The sequence below is a fragment of the Gorilla gorilla genome, chromosome 4, assembly GCF_029281585.2.
Source record: "Gorilla gorilla gorilla isolate KB3781 chromosome 4, NHGRI_mGorGor1-v2.1_pri, whole genome shotgun sequence".
Lineage (NCBI taxonomy): Eukaryota > Metazoa > Chordata > Mammalia > Primates > Hominidae > Gorilla > Gorilla gorilla.
Genome location: NC_073228.2, coordinates 179,606,075 through 179,626,663, shown reverse-complemented (window position 1 = coordinate 179,626,663; position 20,589 = coordinate 179,606,075). Strand labels below are relative to the sequence as shown.

Below are 20,589 nucleotides of genomic sequence, written 5' to 3'. Positions count from 1 at the left end.
CCCTGGGAACCTGGGTTGGCCTAGGCATTGGTGGGTCCTCTTTCCCCACCCTGAGCAGGGTAGAGGGGCCAGTAGGGGCCCCAAAGCAAGTGCCATCCTGGGAGATTCCTTTCTTCGTCTCCTTCCCACATCCAATCAGCCATCAAATCCAACCCATTCACCCGCCACAAACATCTCTCCAGCCCAGTTGAGGGTCCGTCTGATTCCTGCTGGCCTATCGCTTTTGCTTGGGAACATCTGCTTCCAGTTTGATTCTCATAGAGATCTTTCTTAAACACTAGCCCCACCCCAGGTATGCTTGCTCATGCTGTGGCCATGACCAAAGTGTGGAGTCCTTTCGCACTGGGAATAGCATTCAAGGCCTTCGACCATCTGGCCCAGCCTTGCGCTCCTGCCCTACCTTTTGTCCATCCCCTTGTATTCAAACAACCTGGACTCCTCCTTAGAATGCTCTCATGTGGTCCCATCTTTGCATCTGTCTACACTATCTGAAATTCCCTATTTCTTACCAGGCTCAGCTCAAAGGTCCGTCTTCTGAGAAGCTCACCTCACCCATACTATCCTCCCCACTCAGTCAGTGGCGCCCACCCCGGGTTCTTGCAGTGCCCTTCACACACCTTTATCACAGCCCTCTAACCTTGTGGCGCCGCTAGTCAGTGCTCCCACCCTGTCTGCACCAAGCCCTGTGCATCCCTGAGTCTCAGCCCAGCCCACACCACTGGCACAAGCATCCGATCTGCTGAATTCCTGCCCAAGAAATTGCTTAGTGCCCCACCCCAGTTACCAGGCTTTTTTTTTTTTTTTTTTTTTTTTTGCACTTATTCATTTAAAACCACTTCCAGGGGAAAACAGAGAGTCAATTACTCCACCTCCGCCTGGTCCAGGAGGAGCAACTGTGGCAAGTCCAGCAGGGTCACCCTCTCTAGCTGCTGGGAGCTGAGATTTCCACTCCAGCTTCTTTGGCTGCCTTGGGGAAATCAACGGAGTTTCCAGGAGTGTGATGGGAATGGTCAAGCTATCTCCTGCCCAGCGATAAAACCAGATTTGGAAGCAGATAGAGGTGACCAGGAGAGCATTCAAGCTACAGGCAGAGACTCTCGTCCCACTCTCAACCCTTGTCTTAGAATTACTGGACCAGAGGAAAACAGTCCCTTTAACTGAAAGCAGTGGAAGAACAGGGTAAAGTTTTCCTGAACTACAACCCAGGAGATCCCCAGAGACAGGAGCAATCAGATCTCACACTCTGGCTTCTGCCAGCTTGGAAGCTTTTTCACTAGAAAAGGAGGGAATAGAGCGAGAGGATGCCATTTCTAAGTATTGTGCCCCATTTTCTTTCTTTTTTTTTTTCTTTTTGTTTGTTTTTGAGACAGAGTCTTGCTCTGTCGCCAGGCTGGAGTGCAGTGGTGCGATCTCGGCTCACTGAACCTCTGCCTCCCGGGTTCAAGCAATTCCGCCTCAGCCTCCCAAGTAGCTGGGACTACAGGTGCATGCCACCATGCCCAGCTAATTTTTGTATTTTTAGTAGAGACAGCGTTTACCATGTTGGCCAGGATGGTCTCGATCTCCTGACCTCATGATCCGCCTGTCTCGGCCTCCCAAAGTGCTGGGATTACAGGTGCGAGCCACTGCACCCGGTCCAGTTCGCCAAGTTAAAGCTTCTCTGTACCCTAGTTTCTGTGCCCCATTTTCTTTAACCCTGTTTTCTTATTCTCCACCATCACTCAAGCCATCAGATGCTATCCCAGTTCCTCAGAGGAGGGAATGGGGGCTCAGAGGGGTGAGATCATTAGCCAAATTCACACAGCTGGTGAGTGGCAAACAGAAATGCCAATCTGGTCTGAATGATCTCCTCGCCTCCATCCCAGCCAGGCCAGTGAGGTGGAAAAAGTTTCACGGTCGGTTGGACACACCTGCTGGAATCCTGATCCTTCACTTCCCAGCTGAGTGGATTATGTAAAACCATGGATCCTCTTTGATGCTCAATTTCTTCCTCTGTGCAATGGGAATGTCAATCTCAGCCTTCCGGGTTGTTGTGTGAGAACAAGGTGGTAGACACTTTCTAGTGGGTCTGGTGCATAGTAGGAGCACAATGAAGGTGCTGGCTCTCATGGCTTCTCTTTCTCCTGCCCTGCTCTTGACTTTCAGGTCCCCTGCTTGGCCTGTTTCACTGCCAAGTTCTAGGTCATTTGAAACTGCAGAGGCCAGGCCTTGGCCTTTAGGTCTCACTGATCCTGTGGCCTCGGGCAAGTCCATTTGCCTTTCTGGGCCTTGGTTTCCTCCTTTGGAAAATGAGAGAGACTTGGGCAGGATCCCTGGTCCCCAGCCTGGGGTTCTTCTATCTCTGGGGTTAGAAGAAGAGAGGGCATTTTCTGGCAGCAAGGCCGGCCTGCCTAACAATATTGCTTGCTATATTTCTTAGCTTTGGGTTGGAATGACATCACCTCACCTCGTGGCTTACCTCTTGCTGATCAAAGCTCTGACTGGCAGTTAAGTGTCTTTGATTAATAAAAAATGGGGAAAATGAATTAATCATGACTTAAATGCAGCATGTTTGGGAAACAGAATCTTTAAAAAGTCAAATCCACTGAAGTCAAGAGGGAAAGAAAAAAAGGCGTCCTTGAGGGTGAAAGGTTGGGGATCCCTGGAGTGGATGTCCATAGAGCCCTCCAATTGTGCACAGGGGACCTGTATGGCTGGCTGGGGGCCTGTGGGTGTTGGGGACAGGAGGATCGGTCCCTTTAAGGATCCTCTCCTCCCCAGCAAGCCCCAGGCCTGTGCGGAGGAGGACATGCATTATTGAAAGCGCATTTCAATACCTATTCAGTCTCCTCCTCCTCCTGTGGGTGGCAATCACAGTTTACATAATCTGTCTCTCTGTCCTCCCAGGCAGCTGCTCCCTTCTGGCTGAGTGGTTTGAGGAGGGGGAGGGAGGGGAGAGGGAGAGACATTAACTCTGTGCTGTCACCTCAAGTAGTGGCCAAGCTGCCATAAAATGAAGGAAGGAAAGCAAGCTCTGACATCACACAGCCCTGGGTTCAAGTGTCACTTAGGTGCTGTCTGATTTTGGCTCCCCCACTTTGCTGCCTCCCCTGTAACCTTGATCCACTCCATTATAGTCTCTGTATTAATAGCTCCTAAACCTCTGTTTCCAGCCCAGACCTCTCTCCCGAACTTGGGGTTCATCTATCAACAACTTGAGGGGCAGCTCTGTTTGTGTTTACAGGCAGTTCAGGCTAAGCCCATTCCAAACTGATCTCACCAGTTATCTCCGAACCATTCATCCATCCATCTATCTATTCATCCCTTCATCCACTCATTATCCGACCAATCGTCCATCGTTCATAAGCTCCACCACTCATTCATTCACCTACCCTCATCTATCCTACCATCCATCCATTCACCCATCCAGCTGTCTGTTTTCCATCCATCTCACCACTCATCCATCCATCCCTCCATCCATCATTTACTAAGGGTCTGGCATTTGTCAACATTGGGTGTACAGCAACAGGCAAGACAGGCACTGACTTTGTCCTGACAATACTTAAAGTCCTGTGAAGGAGACAGACAAGCAAATAGAATAGTATAATAAACGCGAAAAGTATGATAATAGGGGAAGCATAAGGTGCTGCTAGAGCACAGGTGAAGCACCCAACACATCCTTAAGTGATTAGAGAAGACTTTTCTTTGAGGAGATGACACCTGAGAGCTAAGAAGGCATGAGCCTTTTCCTTTCCCTGTGTTTCTTGTCTCCATTGCTCAAGGAGCTTGATTCGTAACAACCATTTCCCCTTCTTTTTGTAACTGTGAAATGGCCCCTCTCTGGGAAGATGTTCCCCTTTCCCACTCATGGTCCTTATGGGTTGGGTGGGAGGATCCCATCATTAACGGCTCCGTGTGATAGCGTGGGACCCAGGCCTGGCTATGGGAATGGGTTAGGGCTGAATCCACTGACGTTCAATCACAGAGCTTTGCTGACACCACTGGAATGGGTGCCCGATTTTCACTGGAGTTGCTCAGTTGATAGGAAGGAGATGGCTGTGTTCCCACTCTGCAAAGGAAGGCCTACCCAACATGGGGGATGGCAGTGGAGAGATGTAGAAAGATAGAGTGTTGTGGTCACTGTCTGAAGCCCTGGGGCCATGTGTGTCTGACCTAGCAACATCAGACTTTCCCTTTTCCCTTTAGGCCGTCTTGAGTTGGGTTTCTGTCACTTACAGTCTAAAGAGCCTCCTTAACGGTAAAGACTCTCATTTACAGTAGGAAGTGTTTCCACATCCTTTGTCTCATTGGTTTGTACAATAGCCCTAGGAGGCTGTTTCCAGATGATGAAATGAAGGCTTAGAGAGTTGAGTCACTGGGCTGAGACCCTGGTCTGTTAGACATCAAAGTCCACATGGTCTACCAGGGCACCGTGGAGGTCAGGAAGGAAGGATGCTGGAGAGTGGGACTTAGCCTTGAGAGAAAAGGATGGAAGGAAAAAGAAATTGAGGACAAAACTCAGAAGTACGTCTTGTGGTCTGTGAAGGGACAGGTGAGGAAGAAAAAAAGTACAGATGAAAGAGAAAATGAAGGAGAAGGTGGTGAGATTGGTAAGGAAGTGAGTCAGAATCAGAGAACTGGAAAGTGAAAGAAAGATGACATTCAAATTCCCTACGTTCCAGGCAAGTGAGCTGGTCCTTGAACAACTGTCCACAGGAGAGGCCCAGAGTCAGCCCACGTTTCATTGCATGATTGTATTTCAAGGTGACTAAAAACGTCACCTCTTCCTTGAAGCCCTCAGGAACCCTCCTACTCCGCAGCCCCCATCAGTGTCTCCTTTATCACACTGGCCACTTTCAGCCTCCCCATTTCACTTATTTAGGTACATGACTCATCTCTCTTGCAGGGAAGTCCATGTCTTACTCATCTTTGATTAGACCCAAGCTCCTCACCTTATGCCTGCACCCAGTAGGGGCTCGGTGCATTTAAAAATACATATATTTATTCGAAGGAAATGAATGTCCTGATAAGAAGTAAATTTAGGGCCGGGCGTGGTGGCTCACGCCTGTAATCCCAGCACTTTGGGAGGCCACGGCGGGCGGATCACTGGAGGTCAGGAATTCATGACCAGCCTGGCCAGCATGGTGAAATCCCGTCTCTACTAAAAATACAAAAATTAGCCGGGCATGGTGACAGGTGCCTGTAATCCCAGCTACTCAGGAGGCTAAGGCGGGAGAATCACTTGAACCCAGGAGGCAGAGGTTGCAATGAGCCGAGATCGCGCCATTGCACTCCAGCCTGGGTGACAACAGCGAAACTCCATTTCAAGAAAAAAAAGAAAAAGAAAAAGAAAGAAAAGAAATTTAGGAGAAGGAGAGTAACAGGAAGTTGGAGAGGGGAAAAGCGAGATGAGGCACAGAGACAGAGAGACTGAGTCAGGAAGAGGGTGAAGGAGGGAGAAGGTGGAGGCCTGAGAAGGGAGACAGAGTGTCCTGCTTGCGTAGAACTGAGGGTCTCTGCTGGCCCTGTGTGGGGTTCAGTTGCCCTTGCCCCTGGGGATGGGGAAACCATCAGGAAAGGACTCAGTTTGCTCAGGATCCAGTAGGATTGGGAGGAAGAAATCCTATGGGGCGGGAGGGGAGAAGCTGGTGGATGGAGGAAGTGCCAGGGGTCAGGAGCAGCCAGGATCTTTTGCCAAATCCTGGGACAACCCCCAGGAGGTCTGCAGTGGCACTATTCCCTCCAGGAAGAGCCCAAACCAGAGAAGGACACACCATCCCCGGCATCAGGCCTGGGAGTTCCTGACTCTGCTCTGGGACCGAGTGGCCGACTGCCCGTCCCTCTCTGTTATAGCTTTCTCCATCGTCTCCTCGGCCCTGAGCACCATCCAAAGTCATCCTGTTTACCATGTCCATCTATTTGTTTATTGTCTGTTTCTCTCAATGCAGAGGAAACTCCATGAAGGCAGGGAGCTGGTGGGCCTCTTGGTGCCTAGCACAGTGCCTGGAGATGCTCATGAAATGCAGCACGGATTAAGGAGTGGAAGGACAGGGCGGGTGAGACAGTCACACGGGCTGTGTGTGGTAGGGGGCAGGGGGCTGCTTGGAGGTGGCGTTGATGAAGCACTTTACTAACCACAGCTCCTAAAATAAAGGCGTCTGGGCTCTGAGATGAGAGTCCTTGAGAGGAGAAAGGCCCTTCTGGGACTCATTGTGCGGCTGTCAGCCTGAGTGCGGGCAGCTGCAGGGAGACGAGGTGATGTGGGAGGGAATGCCATGCCTGGCCCACCACACCTGCTTTCAGGCAGTGAGGAACCCACCAGTGGCCTGTTGTGGCTGCATGAGATGTGAAGAGGCTGACCCTGCTACCCAGGGAGAGGGGGCCTGGGCAGAACACGGAGCCCCGCTAGTCATAGAAGTGTCGGGGGAAGGAATGAGTGTGTGCCAAGTAAACTAAGGGCTGCATGATGCCAGGTGCCCTGCTGGGCACTGCATCAGTTTGCCTCAGTGATTTCTCCCCACAAGGCCCAGAGGAAGGGATTATTGAAACAGGTAAAGAGCCTAAGGCTCAGGGAGGTGACATGACCAGTCCAGGGCCACACGGTGGGTGGTGGCAGAGACAGGAGCTGACCAAATTGGATCCCTGCACATCACTGGGCCTCCAACACAGTCTTAGGCTGGGGACACTCACCTCCAGATGGCTGCTGACCTCTGTAGGGACTTTTGGTGTGATGCAGAGAGAGGGGAAGGAAGGGGAGAGAATTGGGGAGAGAGATGGATAATTTCCTTTTCTGCAAAATAAGGAGTGAGATAGATGGCCTTGTAGCTGCTTCTTCACCTTCCTTTTGTTCCCTTCTATTCTATTCCTCCCTGGGCTACCTGCTTCAGGCTGAGAACATCCCAGCTGTCCTCTCAGCACCCTCTGTGAGACCTTGGGCAGGCCCTTCACTTCTCTGAGCCTGGCCATTTCATCTGTGAAATACTGATAACACTTTTGACCTGTGAGGTCAAAGGGTGACTGTGAGGAGTGAAGAAGGCAGAGGAAGCCGATGAAACCTGGTACCTAAGAGATGCCCCTGGTATCAGCCAGAGGTTCCAGGACACCCACTTCCAATCCCAGACACTCCACTTGGGTGCCGGAGATAACTTTCTAAAATGAAAGGCGGCCCTTGACCCTCCCTGTCCAGAGCCTTGAATAGACACTTTGGGAAAGAGGATGTCCAAATGGCTAGGAAGCATATGAAAAGGTGTTTAACCTACTCGTCTTTGGGGAAATAAAAATTCCAACGATACCACTCCACATCCACCAGAATCGCTGAAATGGAAAAGACGGAAAATACCAAATGTTGGTGAGGGTTTGGAGCTCCTGAAACTTCCACCAAGTAGCTACAGTAGGGAATGTAAATTGCTACTATCAGTTTGGAAGAAACATTTGACAGTATCTGCTAGAGCTGAACCCGCATCTCGTGTGATGCAGCGACTCCACTCCTTGGCATAAACCCCCTAGAAATGTGTACATGTGTTTTTCCAAAGACACGTGCAAGAATCTTCATGGCAGCGCTTCTCCCAAGAGTCTAAAGCTGAAAACAACCCAAGTGGCTATCAACACTAGAACTGCATTTTGGTCTAGTCCCACGATGAGATTTACTCCAGCAATGAGAATGAATGACAACCACATGCAACAACTCAAGAGACTCTCCAACGTCACTGAGCAGGGGTCCAACACGGCGTGATTTCATTTATGTGAAGTTCAAAAACAGCCAATGAATCTATGAAATTAGAAGTCGGGGCCGGGCGCGGTGGCTCACGCCTGTAATCCCAGCACTTTGGGAGGCTGAGGTGGGCGGATCATGAGGTCAAGAGATTGAGACCATCCTGGCCAACCAACATGGTGAAACCCCGTCTCTACTAAAAATACAAAATTAGCTGGGCATAGTGGCGCATGCCTGTAGTCCCAGCTACTCGGGAGGCTGAGGCAGGAGAATCGCTTGAACCCGGGAGACAGAGGTTGCAGTGAACTGAGATCGCATCACTGCACTCCAGCCCAGGTGACAGATCAAGACTCTGTCTCAAAAAAAAAAAAAAAAAAAAGGTCGGGACAGCAGCTCCTTTTGCAGGGAGGTGGGGACTGGAAAGGGGAGCAAGGGGAGCAAAGGGAGCTTCCGTGATGGCAAGTTTCTGTGTCTCGAGCTGGGGAAGGTTACATGGGCGTGTTCACTTTGTGAAAACTCACTGAGCTGTAAACTTAGGAGAACTTTATGAACATAGGTTATAGTTCAGTAATTTTTTTTTCCTGAAAAAACAAAAATGAAAAACAACTCGCCCTTCCACGGCTTCCTCCTAGCCTGGGACAGGGTCTCTGCTCTGTGGCTGTCTGCAAGGCCCTTTGCTGCTGGATCAGCTCACCTGTCACCACTCCCTGCTCAAGCACTAGAGAAAGGGGTGGGTTTTCCACACAGCAGGCTGATTTTCACCTCTGTGCCTTTGCCCATGGTGCCCCTCTAGCTGGCATCCCTTTTCTCCCCACTTTCTGTTTGCCTCCTCATCCTTCCCCTCCCTAGTGGGCCAGCTACCCCCACTCTGAGCTCCCACAGCCCCCATTGAACTTTCCTTTATCTCAGCAATACTCAAATGGTTTCCATATTATCATCTACATGCCTGCCCACTCTCCCAAGGTCAAGGCCACGGATTCATTTCTTGAGCTTATGCTCAGCCTGGGGCCAGGCAGGGTGGAGAAACAGGGAATGCTTGCAGAATGAATGAAGGAAAGTTTGCTCTTATTTGAGGCTCCTGTTTTCCCCTCTGTGGCTCCCCACACTTAACCCTAGGTTGAACCTCCATCATTATCCTGTGGCAGTCTTCCTGAGATTTCTTTTCTATGGGACAAATGTCCCCAGTCCTGATCCTGTCTTCCATGTGTGATGGATTTCTCTGTTTCCTTTTGTGAACCAGAAATGGATACACATTCCTCCACCCTGATCCCCTCACCTCCTTCATCCTCACTATACTCAGTTCCGCCGCACAACTCCTGAGGGCAAAGGCTGTGATTAGTCAGCCAGGTGGGGAAGTGAGCCAGGCACCTTCCCCTTAATCCCTAGTCCCTAGGGACATCAGACCCTCTCTTCACAAACATCATGGGAGTAATTAAAAAATGGAGCAAGATGCTCGGGGCTTGCAGGGCGACGGGGGCAGTAGGAAGAATAGTGAGCTTCTTGTCATCAGAGGTATGCAAATAGGAACTGGCTGGCTGCAGTCAGGGGAGGTTGGACTCAGTCCCTCTGACCCCAATGGGGGAAAAGGAAAAACAATGACATCAACTGAGGTCATACTGTGCATTAGGACATTACGCATTAGAAATGTAATGTCAGAGACTATGCACAATTGTTCAGAGAGGTAGGTGTTATCCTTGTACCCATTAGACACGTGATAAAACTGAAACTCAGAGCGGTGAAGGGTCTTGCTAGGTAGGAATTTGACTTACTAGGAAAGAACTGGAATTTGAACCCAGATCTTTCTGGCTCCTAAGCTTCTGCTCTTTCTAGAGCCATCTAAGATCCTGTGATTCCATCCCAAAGAAACATCTGCTGTTGTGATATAGCCTGAAGAAAGCATGGCAAGTGTCTTGGAGCCCCCCGGAGTGGGGCCCACTGACTTGCCATCGGCCATGGTCTGGCCAAGGCTGTCAGAGCAGTGAGGGTCGGTATCCCTGAGTGCACTGGCGTCTGAGCCCTTCCAACAGCTGCAATCGCTCTTGGGTCACCATGGACACCATGTAAGATGTTGAAGGGACCAGGTGGCAATTTCTTTCTGAACAGTTTGCCCATTGGCATTTGACCTCTATTTTTCCATCAACTTGATTTTCATTTGCTAGTGTTTACTGATTGGAAAAATAAGGAAAGGTGGAAAGCTCAGGTTAATGAAATTCTCTCCCCACTCTTTTCCCACTTTTTAGGATGCGTTGAGTCAAACATGCAAATTAAGAGGTGCTTTCATGTACCAGCCATGAGGCACCTCTGGTTCCCGGTGATGCTGGCAAGTTTCTGTGTCTTGAGCACCTCTGGTTCCTGGCTGCCTCTGCCCCACGCATAGCCCAAGTCCTTCTCTTGGACCCCTGGCTCCCCAGCACTGCCAGGGGCAGGTCAGGGCTTGTGTTGCAAGAATGTGAACTCAGTGAATTCTTTCCCGCCCCTGATGGTGAGATAGGTCATGTGACTAGTTTTGGCCAAAGGCCTGTGAAAAGAATCAATCAGTGTCACTTCTGGGCTGAGGTATTAAGAGTGACTGTTGGCTGGGTGCGGTGGCTCACGCCTGTAATCCTAGCACTTCGGGAGGCTGAGGCGGGCAGATCACAAGGTCAGGAGATCAAGACCATCCTGGCTAACACGGTGAAACCCCGCCTCTACTAAAAATACAAAAATTAGCTGGGCATGGTGATGCGGGCCTGTAATCCCAACTACTTGGGAGGCTGAGGCAGGAGAATCGCTTGAACCCAGAAGCTGGAGGTTGCAGTGAGCCGAGATGGCACCACTGCACTCCAGCCTGGTGACAGAGTGAGACTCTATCTCAAAAAAAAAAAAAAAAAGAGTGACTGTGAGTTCTCCACTCACTCTCTTCTGCTGCTCCATAGTGGCAGAGCCAGCCTAGATCCCGGAGTCACCAACTGGAAGGACGCTGCCTGGAGAGCTGCTGGCTCCACAGAAGACATCATGTTAAGGAGAAACAAATCTTTGTTGTATTAAGTCACAACAGGATTTGAGGATTAACTGGTTGCCACAGTATAACCTTGACACCTGCAGTCCCTATAGCCCCCTTCCATCAATGCCACAGCCCTTCATGTGTGTCAGGCATGATGCTGGGCATAGATGTAACAAGAGACAGTGGGTCTCCTCAAGGAGCTTACAGTCAAAAAGCAGCAGACAAAAACAAACGAACTTGTGTGCCTCCAAGTAACACAGAGGGTCAATGCTGTGACAAAAGGAAATACAGGGTCTGTGGGAGTCCAAAGAATGGGTGGCAAGGCAGAGGGAAGGGCAAGTCATGGAAGGCTTCCTGGAGGAAGTGATGTCTCATCTTAGTTGTAGTGGATGAGTAGAAGTTAGTTCTCATGGTCACAAACTGGTGGTACATATTGTTTGGTCAACACAATATTTAATTGTTTTCCTGTTAATTGATAATACTAAAAAATGAGGAGTTTCACATAGAACTCCTGATTTGGGCCTTCATTTAAACAAACCAGCCCAGGTGTAACCATCAACCCTGGGGCCCCGTGCCTGTGTGGTAACAGTTGGAGTGGTAACTCCACTCCTTGGAGTGGGCAGCGGCTGTCCTGCTAGCTAAGCATGTGTGTCCCCTGTCACAGTTCCTCCATGCATGTGCTCTCCGCCAAGCCTGCTGACGAGCGGGTTTGCAGCCCCTGAGTGAGTCGGTTCTCATTAGACTTCCTCAGCCCAGCAGATCCTTTTCAGCCCTGGGGCCAAGGATCAGACTTGCCCAGTACCCTTCCCCTAGGGCCCCCAGCCCATCGGCGGACCCTCACTGCAGCAGCTCACCACCTTACTCAGGTACAGCAGACCACTGCTCCCAGACTGGGATGGTGACATTTGTCCATTCAGGGTAGGAGAAAGGAGGCCTCAGGGATGGTCCCAGAGAGTGAAACCTAGGAGACCACAGTGCCTGGTACTCCCTGGGATCCTCCTGTTAGACATTTGCCGGTTTGAGCTGCCCAGAATCCACTCCTCCTCCTTTTGGTGACAGCCCTTTGATTTTCCTTTTGGGAACCACCCCTCCCTCATGTTCAATCTTGGAAGCAGTCCCATCAAGCCGCCATGCTTTGGGCTGGCCGAGAGGAGGACACGGGACCCATGCCAGTTCAGCTGTCTCCCTCCTGGGGCTGTGACTCATGAGTCGAGTGATGCAAGGAGGAAAAAAGCGGCTGTGGCTGAGATGCATCCCAGAGGGGACCTGGACAAAACCGGCCTCAGGTCCTGCTTCCAGACCCCTTGTGCAGCTTTGGCTCTGGTCCTTTCCTGAGGCCTGTGTCCAGCTTTCCCTTTGGTTCTGGGTCCCATCTGATAACCTCGATAACCCCCTTTTCTGTCTGAGTATGACAGAGTTAGTCTCTGTTGCTTGCTGTCAGTGTGCCCTAATTCACACCCAGCCCCTCTCTAAGGCTGCTGTGAACTGTTTAGGTTCATACCTGATTCCCTGAACACCAGGCTGACACGGGCTGCCTCTTCCTGTCCCTCAGCTCCTTCTTGCCCCCGCTGGATAATCCAAGTTATGATCAACCACTGGACCACAGCCTCTAATTAAGACCCCCTTCTGGATGTAATCAACCTTGCCAGAAACCAGAGGCCTAGGGTCTGTTTCAGATCCACCCTCTGATGGTAGCCCTGACCTCACTGACTGCTGGCCAGGCTGCTGTCCTGGTCTCTGCACTCCCGGCTCAGGCAGGAGGCTCTGGGTCACCTGCCCAGCAATCTCCCTCCTTCTTAGGATGGGGCCTCCTTTGCCCTCCCCAGAACGAGGACTGCCCCGGAGGCTGTGGTGGGGCCTGGAGACATCCCTGCCTCTGGGCCCAGCATGGGCTCTGGAGCCATGGAACCCTTTGCAACACCTTTGCCAGGTTACTCTTGCCTCAGTCATACACCACTTCTCTCTATTTTCCTCATGTACATCTTGCATTTACTATTACTCACTTTATACTTAGCAAGAGTAACAGATTCATTTTTTGACCTTTAATACATATATTTGGAAAGAGAACATAAGATCCTTCTCATAAACAGGAATGCAGTATCCTGTTCTGTAAATAGAAGGCCATGGTAAAAAACAAATAAATGGAAAATAAAACATCGTTATCCACTTCCAGCTAGTTACTGTTGCCGGCTGAAGTCTGAGCCTCTTCCTTGGAAAGGAAATCAAGATGGTTAAGGAGAGGCTAACCTTCAGTTGAGACTCTCTCCTTGATGTAATCAACCAAAAAGGCAATCATTCTCTCTCAGTGCTATTTAATTTGTGCCTGAATAACTCTTCAAGTTGTCTCATGGATCCCCTATGGTCTGTGCCCACTTTGTGGGAGATGCTACCTCAGCAGCCTCGGACTGCTCTGTGTGCCTGTGGCCAGCTCCCTGGCCACACTTGACCACTTCTGCCCATCAGAGCTGGATCCATGGCTGCCTGTCTCATGCGCACCCCATACTGTTCCAGGCCGACTGGGCCTGGGCCCCTACTTTGTCCCAGGAAGCTTTGTTTTTGTTTTGTTTTGTTTTTTGAGCATGGTTCTAGGTTCAACCACCCCAGGGAGCTAAAATAAAGAGAAGGATATAAGAACTAAATTTTTGAGCCCTTCTTAACCACCCCAGGGAGCTAAAATAAAGAGAAGGATATAAGAACTAACTTTTTGAGCCCTTCTTAAGTGACAGACACTGTGGTTGGTGTTTACATAGATTCTCTCAATTTCCCCCAAATTTCAGTCATTCCTGTGCCACCTTCATGATTTCTGCCCTATCACTTACTTAGTATTTCTCTTTAAATTGATTTGCCTTTTTAAAAAGATCACAATTTTATTTTCAGAGGAAATGCCATATTATTTTCATAAATCACAGTTTAGTGTGCTGGTTATCTATTTCTAACACGCATCGCTTGCGAGCTATTAAAATAATAAATGTTCATCTGTATACCACCTAAAGTCATCTTGTACAGCATCAATCAATCACATGTGTGCCAGCCTCTGGGAGGTACCAGAGCCTCTTAGCTGTGCTCATACAGCCCTGGGAGGGTGGCTCGTGGCTGAGAATGTGCAGGCTCAAAGGGACACTTGCCCCAAGTGCCACTGGTGGAAAGGGATGGAGCTGAGATCTGGACCCAGTCTACCTCCAAAGGCATAGGCTCTTTCAATGCCAGTACTTTCCCAAATGCACTTTTTAAAATCAAAAGAACCCTTTAAAAGTAAAAATTTAGGAGGAAATCCAACATATACAACAGATAAAAGCGAAGCTTTTGTGGTTGAAATGGATTTGGAGGATCTAGGGCTTCTTCTTTGAGGCCTTCTCTTCCCAAACCCATCCCATAATGGGCCCTGAGAACCTTCTCAGAAGCCCAGGATGCTGAGGAACATTATTTCAAGCCCACATTGCACCACCCTGTCCCTTGGCTCCATTTAGTGCATTATTTTGCCATGAGCCAAACTCCTGAGGGGCAGCTTCTGGGTCTATGTTATTTTTTCTGGCTAGGCATCTCTACCTTGGACCTTGGCCACCTTGAAATCTTGAAATTTTCCATTTTGCCATCTTGAAATCTTCCACTGGCTTTCTAAATCTTACTCTGACCTGATTATTCACTCATCAAACACTGATGTCTATAATCTGTACCCAGATTTTTAGGAGGTACAAAGGGGATGATAGGAATGCAACATATTTCCTTCGGTGGGTTCCCAGACCCGTGTGAGAGACAGACACTGGTCAAGTGCAGTAAGCGTGTGAGCAGCCCCTGCTCACCTGAAGCTCACTGGTGTTCTCATTCCTGTCTCCCTCAGGTGCTGGCTGCATTCTGTGGTGGGCAGGGCCTGGGATGGGGCTGGCCAAGGGGCCTGAGCTGTGCTGGCTGCCCTCCGCATGGTGAGGCTATAGGTCTTGCCTGATTTCCCAATGTACTTTCTGGGTCATTTTCCCTTCAGCAAACACTGCCTGACATAAGTCTAGAATTAGAATCACATCTCACTCAGATCCCCAAACCCTTGCTTCCATGGGAGGACCCACTTACAATGGTCCCAGCATCTGTAGTATGAAACTCTGCCTGGTTCCCAGCCTCACCCTGTCTTCTCTCCTCATTGCTGAGTCTAGTTGAACTTCCAACCTGGAGGTCATCCTCCCACTGAAGTGGGTACCCCAAAAAGATCCCTCTATGCCAGTAAGAAAGGCATCTATTGCCTTAAAAATATGAAAAGGTCCTGGCAGAGTTCCAATAGATTTTAAAGATTCCTAAGGGACATTTAGCCTTGTGGTGCCCCCTGACTGAGCCAAGACTGCTATCCAGCTCTTCAGTGCTGACTATGGCCCTGGTCCTCTCTGAAAGGCCTCTATCTTCGGGACACTCTATAATGTCCCCAGAACATCACCTGTGAAGTCTCCCCTGTGCTATGAGACCAGCCAGGTCTTAGCTAAGTCCAAGTTTCAGGAAGCTTCTCTCTTGGTGGGCCCAAGAGTTGAGTCCACCAGTAAACTCAGAACAACTCAAGTCAATTCAAGCCAAGCCAACTCAGATCAACTCAAGTCAATGCACCTCATCTTCACAACATGAATATGTGCTGTGGACCTCTCTGCCTATTCGACACCACTCTGAGCCAGGCTCTAGTTGAGAGAAAGGCAGAATCCACCAATAAAATGACACAGTCTTGATTTTCAAGGAGTTTTCTGTTTTGAACCCAGATTCCAGACTCAAATTTTTTCTTGAGCTGAGGGAACCCCTTGCACCAGGGGCTGGAGAAAGATCCTCCTTTCTGGCCTGGAGACAGGCCAACCAACAGCCTAATCCTGAAGTTTGCTTCTCAAGACTTTTCAAACCACCCTTCCTGGGTAGTATGACTTTGTTAACTCAGATTGCAGAGTCAGCTGACTCCTCCAGCTTTAAGATCTGGTTTATATGGGTCCTGAGCCAATCATTCATAATCATTCATTCATTTATTCACAAACCTGCATCGAGCACTTACTATGTGCCATCCACCTTACATATATTATCTCATTTAATCCTCAGAGTAATCAATGTGAATGAAAAACCAGTAAGGGGCCAGCTAGACTTCAACTTGGCCCTCATTCCAAAGCCCGTGCTCTTTCCATCTCATCCCACTGCCTCTTAGAACAATTGAATAGAATCTATAACACAGGCTAGAAATCACTGAATGCTTAAACCAATACATTCTATATGGAGGGAAAGAGTGGATTAATGAATATTTTATGTAAGACCAAATCCCACCTGACCAGTTTATTAGAATTCTTTGAGAAGTGAACTATGTAGGGAGATAAAGCGAGACTTTCACAAAAAGCCTTTGTCAAGTTTCCATCCCAAAGCCTATTAATAAAATTGATTCATTATAGAATTGGGCAGAGGTGGGTGGTGAGTGGGAGGGAGTCTATTTTTGCATGGATAGGGAACTGGCTTAGAGACAAGAAAGAGAGGGTGGAGATAGATGGGTGCTTTTCCAAATGGGTTCCCCAGGAATTGGTACTGAGTTTGGTCTTATATAACACTCAGTACACACGTATTGAGCAGCCAGTGTGTGCAGGTCTTGCACTAAACATGGGGCTGGAGTACCCAAACAAGCTGGAGTCAGCTCTTGTCCTGGAAGAGCCCAAAGGTGCAAGTGCTCAGTGACATCTCCAAATTTTGGAAGATGAGAAGCTCCTCAGTGAGAGGAAATGCCAAGACATTGGAGATAAAATCTGAAGAAGGTTGCTGGGAATGTGGAAACCCCAGACAGCAGCCAGAAGGTCTGGGCTTTAGCACCAGCTCTGTCCCCGACTCTCTGTGTGACCCTGGGCCAGTCCCTCCCCACTCTGGGTCTCAGTTTTCTCTCCTACACAATGAAGGAATTGGACAAGATGATCCCTAAGGGTGCAAGGCTCTGGATGGAGGAGAATGACTTACAGTAGGAACTGGTTATGAGGAAATCTTCATTTCCTGTGGCCAAAATGTTCCCTTCTGTCCCTGCCCTGTGATGGGAGGCCCCCCTCCCACCTCTCATTTGTGAACAGTGAAGACGAGGCAGGGAGCCATGAGGTCTGTGATGCTGGGGCTCGGAGCCCAGCCTGGAATTCCTCAGTGGCATTCTCTGCGAATGACTCAGCATCATAAATAGCTCCCATCTGGATGAGCAACGATATCTATAGCGATCAAGCGATCTCTATATCCACATACACTCTCTCTGTGCAAATATGTGGCTCACTGTATGCTAAATACGAGGTGGCCTGGAGACGTTCCTTCTCTTAAGAGACTATTTGGTATGAAACTCAAGACTGTTTATTTAAAGAAACAAGTTTACAACTATGCACACTGGATTACTGGTCGTGGGTGGTGGGGAAGAGGCGATGTGGATGAGGGATGCCGGGTGTGATCCGAGCTTGGCCGGCCACCTGGAAGAGGAGCTGAGGTTGACTCCTCCACCCATAAGATGGTTGGGATCCTGGGCTGGGGAGGGGGTGGCATGGGGGATGTTGAGCTCATCAGTGCAGGAAGCCGTGGCTCAGCAGAAAAAGCACAGGATCTGACAGTGACAAGAGAGCCAAGTGCCAGCCCAGCCCTGCCTTTCCATTCATCTTGGGCAGTTCATCAGTTCATTCATTCATTCATCAAACATGTACCAAGCACCTACAATGTGCACAGGCCATTGGGATACGGACATGAAAAAGCTTGGAATTCAGCCTTAGCTACCTACCAGCTGTGTGTCTTTAGGCAAGTCCTTTCACTCTCTGAGCTTCAGTTTTCTCATCTGTAACTGGGGATAATAATATCCACCTCAGGTTTTTTGGGGAGCACTGAATAAGACAATGCACAAGAAAGTGCTTCTCTGTTGTAAATGGCTCTGAACGTGCAAGGTAAACACCATTCCATCACACTGCCCAACTGATCCATCTCACTCCATCTTAGGACTGTTCTTGGCAATCACAGAGAGGAAGACGTGCCCCCTTCATCAGGGCTCCAGGGATGAGGGGATGCCCTGAACACTATCCAGGGCTTTAGTGCCGAGCAGTGCCCTTACCTTTGCTTCCTGGCAGAGCTGGGATGCAGACGCCTTCAGTCGCTGAGCAGAGCAGATAGCATGGCAGGGACCACACCTTCCTGGAGGAGGAGAGAGGAGGTTGAGGGCTAAGGAGAGAGCTTCTTGGGGAATTGGCTTACTGAATGGGCATGGAGCCCCAGACCCCAGTGAAGGCATGCCCTCACTTCTCCGGAGGCCACCACTGCTGCTCTTGATTCCAGCAAAGGGCTGGGCGGGATGGGACCCTGCCTGGCATCAGACCCAACTCCTGGCCCACCTCACCAAATCTGACAGTAGTTACTCATCTTGCTCACTGGTGCGGGTAGCACTGTACCATTGACCATACTTCGGTGGTAGTACAGTTGACCATACTTTTCTTACTTAAATGTGATTTCTGATTGGTGTAAAGGGACAGGATTTATCATCAATCATATCTGGTTTTGAATTCCAGCTTTGGGGATGTCCTCTCTGAGCCTCAGTGTCCTCATCCGTAAAATGGGAAGCCTAATACTACTGGCCTCATATACTCAGTGCTATATAAGTGCTTGTTATGATTACTGTTGTTAAATAAGATCACGTCTGTGAAGATTTTTTTTTACACTATAGCTCCTTAAATTTTAATTACCTTCCTCTGCTTGATTCTAGGGGGCACCATGCATTCCGTAAAAGGCAAAGGTTGGCTGTTACATGACTTTGTTTCCAGAGCTCTGCACGGGGCCAGGCAGATTGTAGGTGCCAGTAAATAATTGTTGACTGAGCATCGTGACAAGTTTGCTAGATTTGGTATCACATATTTAGGATGAGTGAGGTCGATGTTCCATCCTCATTTGATAGATGAAAATACTGATGCGGAGAGGGGGAGATGGTCTGCTTAAGATCACACGGGGTTAGGTGTGGAGCTGGAACTCTTCTCTCTCCAGCTCTTGCTCTCTGCTGCAGCCAGGCCCCCACTGGGCGGGGCACCAAGGCCCCAGCAACTGAAGGGGCTGCAATGTCCTCCTCCCAGGACAACCTGTCGCCTCCTCCCCCAGCTCTCTATTTACTCTTCTTTTAGTAACCATAGCCTTGCTCTCAGTGGCTCCAGGAAGCAGATACTATTGTCTCACTTGCAGAGGTGAGGACTAAGGTTGAGAGGCATGAACGGTTGGCCCAGATCAGGGAGACAGTATAGAGTGAATCAGGGCTTCCCACAGGGATCAGCCCACTCCAGGCACGGTTACCTCCTAACACAATCCTCAGACCCCCACTTCCCTCCCCTCTTCTTTTGCTGGAATAGGAGCTTCTTGGGGCCGAGCCCAGTGGTTTCCCCAGAGCCTGGCATTTAGCAGGACTTGATAAATATCTGTTGAGTGAATGAATGAATGAATGAGTAAGTGGGTGAATGACTGCCAGGCTGTGTTCTAAATGCTGGTGACAACTGCAGTGAAAAGGGCAGGCATGATCCCTGCTCTCAGGGAGCTGACAATATTTGAATTTAAAACTAGCAACTGGATTAAAAACAGGGCAGATGTTCCTGTTTCCAGCTTGCTGGGGAGGGAGAAAGGGTAGGCGCCTGTGGGCTGCAGCCTGCTGTCTGCCCAGGGAACGAGCACCTGGGAGCAAATGGCATCTTCCCTGTCCTTAGGTGGGGCCACCTGTGTGCAGGGACAGGAGGCTGGCCTTTAAGAAGGGAAGGAAAGAAGGAGAGGTGGTACAATTCTGTGTTTAATGTCTACCTACTGCTCAGTCCCAAACAGCTAGCGCATCATCTGGCACATAGTATGTGCTTAGTAAACTTTTGTTCCATGAATGAAGAGTGGGCAGAACACATGTTGGGATGACTTGGGTCTAGGAGGCAGGGAGAATCAAAAGCGTGAACTACTAGAATTATTATGACTTAGAATGGAGCGTCATTCCTTACAGAGCCTTTTCACACACTAGTCATTCTCCTGTGCAGGCGAGGGGCCCGTTGAGCACACACTTGCTGGTGAGTTTTCTGTGCCTCTGTGCTGGGCACCGGTGGTGTTGGTGTAAACAAAACAGCAATGCCACCACCTTCAGTGTATTTACTGTGTGCCAAGCCCCCACAGTCACAATCCTTAACACTCCCGCTAGCCTGGCAAGGCCAATGTCATAACCCGTACCACACAGAGGATGGCACGGAGGCCCAGACAGGCCTTGATCTCACACAGTGGAAACCCATGAGTAACTAGGTAGGAGAATGACTCTGCCAAGGTCTCTTGTCTTACTCTAAGAGTGAGACATAAAGACTTCATAGCTGAGGCTGGTCGCAGTGGCTCACGCCTGTAATCCCAGCACTTTGGGAGGCCGAGGTGATGGATCGCCTGAGGTGGGGAGTTTGAGACCAACCTGACCAACATGGAGAAACCCCATCTCTACTAAAAAAAAAAAAAAAAAAACAAAATTAACCGGGCGTGGTGACGCATGCCTGTAATCCCAGCTACTCGGGAGGCTGAGACAGGAGAATCATTTGAACCCAGGAGGCAGAGGTTGCAGTGAGCCAAGATGGCACCATTGCACTCCAGCCTGGGCAACAAGAGTGAAACTCTGTTTCAAAAAAAAAAAAAGTTCACAGCTGAATGGGGACACAAGCAGGAAAGCAGATACTTAAGCTACAGTGTGTCACCCTCTCTAACACAGGTTTCTCTAAGGTTCCTCTCTCTTCATCACCTTAGAGAAGCAGGAGGGCTTCTCTGAAAAGGTGAGTCTGGAGCTAAGGATTTGCAGAGGCCAAGTGGATAGTGAGGCAGGAAAGGCTTTCCAGGCAGAAGGAACAGCGTCTGCAAAGACACGGGGGATGCATGGTTTACTGAGGGAACTGGGAGGAAGGTGGCTTGGCTGGAGCCTCAGGGCCAAAAA

The 20,589-nt window shown here is 49.5% G+C and overlaps 1 protein-coding gene across 1 annotated transcript in view; it reads right to left on the bottom strand.

Moving 5' to 3' along the window:
• The window catches only part of CPLX2 (complexin 2), an 87,901-nt gene that overhangs the window by 57,559 nt on the left and 9,753 nt on the right, over positions 1-20,589 (bottom strand). The window contains exon 2 of the mRNA XM_004043039.4: positions 17,731-17,810. The gene's annotated coding sequence lies outside the window, so the exon portion shown is untranslated. The remainder of the gene's footprint in view (positions 1-17,730; positions 17,811-20,589) is intronic.